This window comes from Mandrillus leucophaeus, unplaced genomic scaffold, assembly GCF_000951045.1.
Source record: "Mandrillus leucophaeus isolate KB7577 unplaced genomic scaffold, Mleu.le_1.0 Scaffold722, whole genome shotgun sequence".
Classification (NCBI taxonomy): Eukaryota; Metazoa; Chordata; class Mammalia; order Primates; family Cercopithecidae; genus Mandrillus; species Mandrillus leucophaeus.
Genome location: NW_012107831.1, coordinates 992560 through 1003374, shown reverse-complemented (window position 1 = coordinate 1003374; position 10815 = coordinate 992560). Strand labels below are relative to the sequence as shown.

Sequence of the window (10815 nt, the reverse complement as noted above, 5' to 3'; positions counted from 1 at the left end):
TTGCAGACTCCTAGCCTGAGAATGAATCCAAGTCCACAGTGAGGAAGAAGGAAGGTTTGATTGGAACGGGAGGATACTGTGGACGTTCCACAAACCATCTAATCTCTAGATACCACCAATATCCCAAGTCCAAGGACTCCTTAAGCCTTCCTTAAGCCCCCCTATTTCCCAGCAGCTGGGTGAGGCAAGTTTCATTAAAACAGGACCACCAACAGAGCCACAGTGCAAACAATGTCAATTGAATTAAAAATAAAAAATCAATAATCAGGAAGGCTAACGAGGAAAAGAGAGTAGCTGGGGAGTGAGAAGATAAAGTATGTGCCAGTCACCATTCCTGGGATGTCCCTGACCCAGCCTCCCAGTGGCAGCCCCAAGGTGGCCAGAAGGGACTTGACCCTGAGCTCGGGCCTTTGGGGAAAATGCTGCTGGAAGCCTCCTGTGTGGCCTTGGAGGTTAAGAGCACAATACTGAATAGTCTGAGAATGAGAATGAGAATATACGGTCCCATTCTGACATGCTGCTGGGGGGCATTGAGTATCCTCAGAGCTTTGTTCCAATTCAGGTCCTAGCTCAGGAAACCAGAAAAGATGTAAAAGATGTTTCTAGCTACAGAGCAAGTGGGGCCACCGGTGGGGGTCCCTTTTCCCAAGTAGGGGCTTTTGCTTTATTTCAGCCAATACATGCTTTTCTTCGCCAAATACAAAGGCACATGGAAATAGTCTGATCTGCTCAAAGGAATATCTGCTTGGGAAGAGGCATCTTTAGGAGTCAGAAACACGGTGCCAAGTTTTGTTTTGTTTTGTTTTTTCCCTCTTTTCTTTTCTTTTCTTTTTTTTCTCCTTCCTTCCTTCCTTCCTTCCTTCCTTCCTTCCTTCCTTCCTTCCTTCCTTCCTTCCTTCTGACAGGGTCTCACTCTGGGCTGGAGTGCATTGGTATGATCACAGCTCATTGCAGCCTTGAACTCCTGGGTACAAGAGATTCTCCCACCTCAGCCTCCCTAGTAGTTGGGGCTACAAGTGTGTGCCACCATGCCTGGCTAATTTTTTTTAAATCTTTTATTTTTGCAGAGACAGGAGTCTCACTATGTTGTCCAGGCTGGTCTCAAACTCCTGGGCTCAAGTGATCCTCCTGCCGTGGCCTCCCAAATTGTTGGGATTACAGGTGTGAGCCACGGCACCTGGCCTCAAGTTTCTGTGAAAATCTTTGGGGTAGAAGCCTCTGGTGGCACTTAAATGAGCTTTGGGAAGAAGGGGATGACAGGGTTATCACGCCAAGGGAGAGGCCAAGCTTCATGCAAAGAAGGGCAGCATCTCGCCCCCAGTGCCGACACCACCTGGTGTGTCTCTGCGCTGGAGGTAATCACCACTCAAGTCTCTCTATCTTCCTTGGGAATCCATGATGTCTCTCAGAATATGGACATCTTCCACATTTGTTCCCCAAGCCCACCCCAGAAGTCAAAATGATTTTAATGTGTGGAGGTTGAACCTTTTCCAGCATCTCCCCAGCCCTGGGGCAGCAGTGAGGGGGACGTCCCCACCCAAGACAGGTTTTGAGACGTGCTCTGCCATGCCGGATAGTGACTTTCCTGAGTAGATACTGCCAACGGCTGGGTGCAAGAGGCTGTGAGTGGCACCCAGGCACACACCTGAGGCTGACCCTCCAAGCTCCTGGATGAACTGGCTCTGGCAAGATGCTGGGGCTGGAAACACAGAGGCATGACAGTGCATCCATCCTCAACCCTTCACTGCATCATCTCCCCTTGAAGATCCGGATTTTATTGATGAAGCCAAGGTGGCCGTCATGTTAGACTCAAAGTCTGCATCGTGTACCCCAATCTTGCAAAAAGGCCTCACAGATGGGTTGTTCTCCCAGTAGTGGTGTAAGTTCCCTTTGCTGTCTGCTCAGAAGCTATACAAGTCCACCTAATAGCAGACGTGCATTGAGAAGATGACTGAGAGGATACCGGTGGATGGGTACCACCTGTGGCTCTGCAGTCAGTTATTGAAGACATACTTCATGAAGGCTGGGTGGTAGATCAGGATCTTATCTTGTTTCACTCTGATCTTCACAGGGAACGGGGTGTAGGTGTGGGAAATGGCACCCGTGGTGGTGGCTCTCACCCCCCACAACAAGTCAATGGTCTTGAAGGGCACCAGGACCATGCTTACATTGTCCCCGAACTCCCGGAAGCTCTCAGGGTACCCCAGAGGTGGACTATTTTGCTCCCAGCATCAGCTTCGAACCCTGCCGTGGGTGCCTTGTTCATCTTGAGCACAAAATTGTGACTGTCTATCTCAGGCCCATACGATGATTGCCTCAGGTTGCCTGAGTTGCCCACAACAGCACAGTGCCAGCAGCCCACCGACCTCTTCTCCAGCATTGGGTCCACATTGCCAGGTACCGCTCTGAACTCCTTGATCGTGTTGTTCAAGATATTGGGCTTCTTCTCCTGCTGGAGCCTCAGCCACCATTGGTAGGTATCTTTTAGCATGCTAATGCATGAGCAGTGAGGATGACCCGAGGTCATTTTTGTTGCCATTTTGGTTTTGGTGGGTTTTGGCTGGCTTCTTTACCACTCTTTTTATCAGCAAGGTCTTTGTGACCTGTACTTAGTGCCGACCTCCTATCTCATCCTGTGAGTAAGAATGCCTAATCTCTCAGGAATGCAGCCCAGTAGGTGTCAACCTTATTTTACCCAGCCCCTATTCAAGATGGAGTGACTCTGGTTCAAATGCCTCTGACACATGTGCTTCATTTTTGGGCATGAGACCGTACTGTGTAGGTACAGAGAATACCCTTCCTAAACATTGCCTACACAATGCTCCTTTTTCCTGCCTCAACTTCCTTAAAATGACAAGAGCAGAACCCTTTTGGGAGATAACATCAGGACTCCTTTTCTGTACTCTGCTCCCTTGTGCTGCTAGAGCCACAAGCCTGTTAAAACTTGCCGGAAATAAATTCCTGTTTACACTGGTGTTAATTTTTACTTATGAGGGAGCCAAATAACTCAGGCCAGTGTTGCAGTAACACCACCAGAAGAGGTCTCCGCTTGTCAGACTTGAGGGATATCATCAATGAGCCTCTGAGCTAATGGTGTAAGCCAAAAATAAAATTCTAAATCCACCACCAGCCAGACTACCTGAATGGACTTCCTCCTCAGCCAGGGCGCTCTTAAAATTTAACCTGAGAGACTGGTTCAGGTCATGATGGGAAGTGGGGGTTAGACATGCCTCATTATAACTCTCCAGCATTAACATCAACATAAACCTTAAGTCTAAGAAACTTTTACAACCCATTCTTTCTGAAGCCCACTACCTTGGAGGCTTCATCTGTATGATAAAACTTTGCTCTCCATAACCTCTTATAGCAACCCAGATATTTCCTTTCCATTGATCCCAGGTCTTTAGATAAACTTAACCAATAGTCAACTAAAAATTTTTAAAATCTGCCTATAAGCTGGAAGTTCCGTGGTCCCCTCCCCTCCCCACACTTTGAGTTCTCCTACCTTTCTGGATGGAACCAATGTATTTCTTAAATGTACTTGAAGTCTCATGTTTCCCTAAAATATATAAAACCAATCTGCTCCCCGACCACCTTGGGTACATGTTCTTAGGGTCTCCTGAGGGCTGTGTCACGGGTCGTGGTCACTCAAATTTGGCTTAGAATAAATATCTCTCCAAATATTTTACAAAGTTTGAGTCTTTTCTTCAACAATGGAAACACATGGTGCCCAGGTAGGGAACAAACGAAGGGTCTCCTAAGCCCACTGCCAGGTAGGACAGCTGCAGAGTGCCCTGCACAGCACCTTGCAGACTTCCCATGGCTGCCTGCTCTGTAGGGCCTCACTGGGGCCACATGGCATGCTGCAGGCCTAGGCCCAGCAGGTGTGCAGCTAGAGTGCTGCACTTTCTGCTGGTGATAAAGAAGAAATTACTTAGGCCAATAGTAAGGGTATGGGAGTCCTCGGTAATGCTTTTCTTTTTAATGAAAAGCAGCCCCAAATCATTTTCTAACAAAGGGCAGCCTGTAAAGTTGAACTGCAGACATAGACAAGCAAGTTGGGAGCTTGCAGGGAGGAATGCCAGCAGGAACTAAGGACTAGATATATTTAAGATGGCGGCTCCATCCTCCCTTCTCTGCAGCCAGTGTACAGTTAGAGGAGCAGACAAGATGGCGCCAGGATCAACTGGAAAATCTATTTGCATAATAAGATCAGGGTGGGGTGACCAGTCTTTCTCACTCGCTATGTAAAAGTCATACCTGACCGAACGAATCTGTGAGCCCTATGTAAATCAGACACTGCCTCCTCAAACCTGACTAAAAAATCAGGTGCATTGGCCGAGCAGCCGGTCCTTTCAGCTCAGAGACCCCTCTCTCTATAAAGAGAGCTGTTTCTCTATCTCTTCTCTTCTGCCTATTAAACCTCCTCTCCAAAATTCTTGGTGCGTGTCCATGTCCTAAATTTTCCTGGCATGCAAGGACGAACTCCAGGGTATATACCCCAGACAACGTAACTGCTTCACTAGGTCAGCCAGGCAGAGCAGTTGGCTGGGCAGCTGCAGGCGTGCCTGGGGGCACTGGGTGGCGCTCTGGCCTCACTGCCTCTTCCAGCGAGTGACAGCAGCCCAGCTTTCTGATGGCCTCCAGCTGAGGCATCCAGCACTTGGGGTGCCACTCAGCTCTGCTGCCTCCGCTACTTGGGACCAGCCCGGACCGCTGGTTCCTCTGCTGCTGCCAATACCACTATCTTCACACTTTATTGTTCGACTTAACTACTTAAGAAACAGTGACTGGAGACAAAATATAATAACTTCAAAATATAATAATAAAAGTGTATAACATAAAATGACTTTCTAGGCTTTATGGTCTAAATGCATCAGGATCTGCCTGCTAATGCAGCTAGACTGTAGTCAGTAAGAGGAAGAAAAATAAAACTAGAGAGGAGCATGAGCAGAGTTACTTGGGATTTGTAAATACAACAGGTATTTCAGGTTCGAGTTCAGGGATGATAACCTTTCCTTCTTAAGCCTTTTCTCTTCTCTTCTCTTCTCTTCTCTTCTCTTCTCTTCTCTTCTCTTCTCTTCTCTTCTCTTCTCTTCTTTTCTTTTTTTGATGCAATCTTGCTCTGTTGCCCAGGCTGGAGTGCAGTAGTGAGATCTTGGCTTGCTGCAACCTCTGCCTCCAAGGTTCAATTGATTCTCCTGCCTCAGCCTCCTGAGTAGCTGGGATTACAGGCACCCTCCAGGTGTCCTCCATGACTCTTAGATAATTTTTGTACTTTTAGTATAGGGGGGTTTCACCATATTCACCAGGCTGGTCTTGAACTCTTGATCTAGTGATCCACCTGCCTGGGCCTCCCAAAGTTCTGGGATTACAGGTGTGAGCCACCACACGCAGCCTTAAACTTATTCTTTCTGTCATCTCTCTCCACACACCCTCATGCATACACACATCTATATGTCATTCTGTTTGTTAAAGCCTTTACTTTCATGGATGCAAATAGAAAAAAAATTTGTAGGTACACATGAGTTATGTAGGAGCGATTACACTTGAAAGTAAAGACAATCTAACCAGACACTGATGATTTAAGTTAAAGATAAGCTGTGCTAAGATGTGGCAAGTTAAAGGGAATAGACAACTTATATTTCTCTCCTTTCCCCCATCCTCTGAAATCCACATTACCTTATAACCTTTCCTTAGGCCATCCATGTTTCTGAATACTCCCCTTCTTTCATCTCTTCGCCCTTACACAGAGTAAACAAAGGCACTCTTGGCATGACCAACTTGTGGTCTAGGCAAGCCCAGGCTTCAGCTGTGACTGCAGTATTGCTCCATGAGCACACAACTGCATTTGTTTTGGCAGTTTTTACTAGAACTGCAGTGGGACACTGATAATTGATGCCAACCTTGAAGCCAGAGAGGCACAGATCTGCAAACTTGTCTTGATGGTGGCAATGCAACCTTCATATTTGTGGAAACCATATTATGCTGATATAGTAATAACACATTATCACCATAATACTGTACAATAGGTAGTGAGTCATACATTTATCATTTCAAGTGTCACATATCATCTGGTTGGCTAGCTCAGAGCAAGCACTAGTTATCTCTGCTACAGAAAATGTTTGTGGTAGGTTTTCCAAGCAGAGATAGGTGGGATATTTATATGGAGGGAAGTAAACATAAAGATAGAGAATAAGCATAAAATTTTGATATGTTGACATTCAAAGCGCCATGAAATTTGAGAGAAACAGTGATGGAAAATACACACTGGTTGCAAATGTGCTTAAGGTTGTCGTATATTGGCTATGCAATATTAAGGTTTCTACATAAATATTACAGATGGCCTCATTATTTAATATGAAGACACTATCAAAGTGCTAAAGAGTTGCTGGAGTTGAAGACCTCAGCTTAAGCTAAGGAAAGCTAAGGAGCTGGGTAAATGGAGAATTTTGGTCCTATAATCAACTGATAGAGATTCTATCAACAGAAAGGCAAAATAAAAACTGTATTTACCACCAACCAACAAAAATTCAAAAAAGCCTGAAGACCTGTATTTAGGTTAGCTAGCTTCTGAATCCTATCCAACACTTGGTCAATGCTTTCCTTTTCAATAGTGTGGTGACTAGAGGCAAAGCTATTTGATGCATCCTCTTTGCTAGTGATCGCATCCTAGGGCAAACTTCATCAGCAAATATTGGCTCTAGGTCCACAAACAATTTTGTGGAGTCATGCTTGACCACAATAGTCCCATTGAAGAAGGTGTTGAAAGAGTCATCTTCTCTCAGAATGCTCTTATTGTTTGGCATTGGATTTGGGCTAAATTTTATATTCCATGCATTAGAACTCCTACCAGTTATTTACAATCTGGATAATACCCTCACCGATGTAGTTAGGGATGCTTTAATGCATAGTGGCAGGGATAGGAAGTAAAGATGTGAGAGCAAATACTAAGTCCAGGTTATCATCTCCTACTAACTGAGAATCAAAGTATTTATTTTTATGAAGCAGTGAAATGACAGTTCTAGTATGCCAAGAGGTAAACACTACTCAAAAAGTTTTCCTACATGTTCTTTATTATCAAATAAAGATAATATAGTAATAATAATAATAATAATAAAATTACCTGCATAAATTCTTAGCCCTCTGCTGGTGAGATTCCATAGTTATTTCTATGTCTTGGGAAGTTGAAGATGAAGGAAATAGGTAAGAAATAGATTTTACACCTTAAAGTTTTGTGGATAAATCTGATGAATGCTTTAAGTGCCAGATGGTCCCATTACTTTTATTACTTCCACTGGACAGAAATGATGGACATTGATGACGCCTAATTGCAAATTCTATTTAGTTGCTGAAAGTGTGACAGACACCACATACCTTATTTCTTAAGAGATCTCCTTTCTTCCTGCTAACAGGACCCCAATTTTGTTCAGATATAGTGCTGCCATGAGCTTCATGGCAGGCTGTTTTTCCCTAGCGCTTCACACTGAGCTATGACTGTGAAACTGTCCCTATCAACTGCATAAAATTAACCAGGGAAGAAGGGAAGGAGAGAAACAAAAATGAACCAAGCTTGGAGAACATTCAGCATTAATCGTTCAGTCAGCTTGCTATCTGACCTGCTTCCTCATAGTTGTTTCCTGCCTGTTGCCCCAGAATCATATAGACCCTGTCACAAGATTATAGTTCCCCTAGATAACATCTTAAGCATTGTGAAGCTTTTTTCCATTTGAGATATTATTTGAAGTCCTGCATACCGGTGAAACTACTGATGTGAAACTACTGATGCCAGCAGGTCTGAAGGACCCCATGAGGTGTTGACTCACCAAAGAATGCAGTTTTCACATCCTGATGATTTCATCTCTCTTCTTCTGACCCATCAGCAACCTCAATTTTCCAACCCCTAGCTGTCCACAACCCCTTAAAAACCTCAGCCCAGAACTCGTCATGGAGATGGATTTGAGGGTTTTTTCCATGTCCTTGCTCAGCTGCCCTGTAATCATTAAACTCTCTGCTGCTAACTCTGCTGTCTCAGTGTGTTGGTCTGTTATTCCACAGCAGGCATATGAACCTGGTGGTCCTGTAACAATTGGTCCAAAATAATCATAATCCCAGTCTACTCAAAACTGAATTGACGTAGGCATTGGCATGTAAGACAATTCTGGATAAGTGTGGGATAGTCTTACAGATGGGTGACTAAAGAAGATTCTTCCTTTTGATAAGAATAGACACACTAAGCACTTTGGGAGGCCGAGACGGGCGGATCACGAGGTCAGGAGATTGAGACCATCCTGGCTAACACGGTGAAACCCTGTCTCTACTAAAAAATACAAAAAACTAGCCAGGCGAGGTGGTGGGCACCTGTAGTCCTGTCTCTTATACACATCTAGATGTGTATAAGAGACAGATATTATACAGGCATATATAATATATATTTTGTATATGTATTACACATGTATATATGTGTATATATGTCTATATACATGTATATATTCATGTGTATATATGTGTATATACAGATACACACGCATCTATTAAATTAAATATAGATATATCTATAAAAGATATATTATGTATACACATATATATTTCCCTGGAGTATAGGGTAGGCCTTGCTGTGTTATTCTTTAGGAACAATGATGACATTTTATTAATTCTATCTTTTCCCAGGAGAAGGAAAAATGTTACATTGTCAAAGTCCCAAAGCCTTTCAGCCTGAAGCCAGGAACAATTGTTCAAAGTTTCTTTAGAACATCAAGGAAGGGAATCCAGATTTTACTTTAAGTGCAATGGGGAGTCATTAAGGATTTTATGTAGGTGAGTTACATTTTGATTATATTTTGAAAAGAGCATTCTAGTTGCATAGTGGAGAATCGGTTATAGGAGAGCAATAGGGAATCGGTGAGAAGAATGTGGCTCTAATCAGGTGATAGAAGTGATGACAGATAGGACTAGATCAGTAACAATGGAGATATAAATTTGTGAAATGGAGATTTGCAAAATGGATATAGAAATTTGGGAAATATTTTTCAGACTGAATCAATTAGACTTGTTGACAGGCTGGATATGAGACACCAGTGAAAGATGAATAAAGGATGAATCCCAGGTTTTGGCTTGAAAAAAATGGGCAGTGTTGGTGCCTTCATTGAGATGGGAAGAATAGATGAGAAAGTGATTTAGGGGAGAGATGGAGAGTTCATTATAACATTACAGACTTATTTAGTTTAAGATGTCTAATGGCTGTGCATTTGGAGAAACTAAGTAGGAATTTGGATCTATGAATCCATAGCACACGAGAGACATCTGAGCTAAATATACAAATTTATATTTATATATATTTAATATATATAAATTTGTATATTAATGTAGATTATATATAAATAAATAAATTTAATTATATACATATGCATGCACTTTTTTGTGTACAAACATGTATGTACAAACACACATACATATATAGAATTGGGTGATATTCCCAAGGGGGAGAGAATGAACAAACAAACCAAGAATCCTTAAATATGAGCCCACATAAATGTTAGGTAGAAGAGGAAAAGGAAAAACACTGAGGAAAAACTGCTAGTGAGGTAGGAGGAAGACCAGGAGGAAATGGTTTCACAGAGATAAGAGTGTCTGTATAGGTTTCACAGAGCTAAGAGTGAACTGGTATAGGAATTTGTCACTGTCCAGTTCCACTCAATTATTGATGCTGAGCTTCCTTTTCCACACCACCACCACTCCTCATGGAGTAGACTGATGAAAATAGGGGTTTCCACACAGGATATCATTCACATGGGGGCTCAACACTGTTTTAGGATGATGACTGTTTTCATGAATGACAAATGGATGATATGCAGATGTCTGAAAATGGAAGGACGTCACTAGACAGTGAGAAGAAAAACAGCAATGGGGCATCTTAGTCAGGGATGTGATTTACTTACTTGAAGAGGGAGGGATGGCCTTCAGACACTGTATGGATGGAATGCTTGTGTCTTCCCAGATTAATCTGTTGAAGCCCTAACCTCTAATGTGATGATATTATAGGAGGTGGGGCCTTTGGGAGGTAGTTTCAGATATGGTTGTGATGGCAGGCCCCTCATGATGGGATTAGCATCCTTATAAAAAGAGATGAGAGTGTGCTCTCACTTTCTCTCTCTCTCTCTCTCTCTCTCTCTCTCCCCCCCCTTCCCATGTGAAGATACAGTCCAAAGGCAAAAATCTTCAAGCCACAATGGCCCTCACCAGAACGCACCCACATGATCAGCCTGATCTCAGACTTCGCAGCCAACAGAACTGTAAGAATTAAATCTTATGTTTAAATCACCTAGCCTATGGTATTTTAATTATTTATTCATTTATTTATTTTTATTATACTTTAAGTTCTAGGGTACATGTGCACAACGTGCAGGTTTGTTACATATATACATGTGCTGTGTTGCTTTGCTGCATCTATTAACTCATCATTTACATTAGGTATTTCTCCTAATGCTATCGCTCCACCATCCCTCCACCCCACAACAGGCCCCGGTGTGTGATGTTCCCCACCCTGTGTCCACCTGTTATCATTGTTCAGTTCCCACCTATGAGTGAGAACATGCGGTCTTTGCTTTTCTGTACTTGCAATAGTTTGCTCAGAATGATGGTTTCCAGCTTCATTCATGTCCCTACAAAGGATGTGAGCTCATCCTTTTTACGGTTGCATAGCATTCCATGGTGTATATGTGCCATATTTTCTTAATCCAGTCTATCACTGATGGACATTTGGGTTGGTTCCAAGTCTTTGCTATTGTGAATAGTGCCACAATAAACATACATGTG

The 10815-nt window shown here is 43.1% G+C and overlaps 1 pseudogene; it reads right to left on the bottom strand.

Moving 5' to 3' along the window:
- Nucleotides 1-1749: 1749 nt before the first annotated feature.
- Nucleotides 1750-2491, bottom strand: LOC105528601 (annotated as a pseudogene).
- Nucleotides 2492-10815: the final 8324 nt, after the last annotated feature.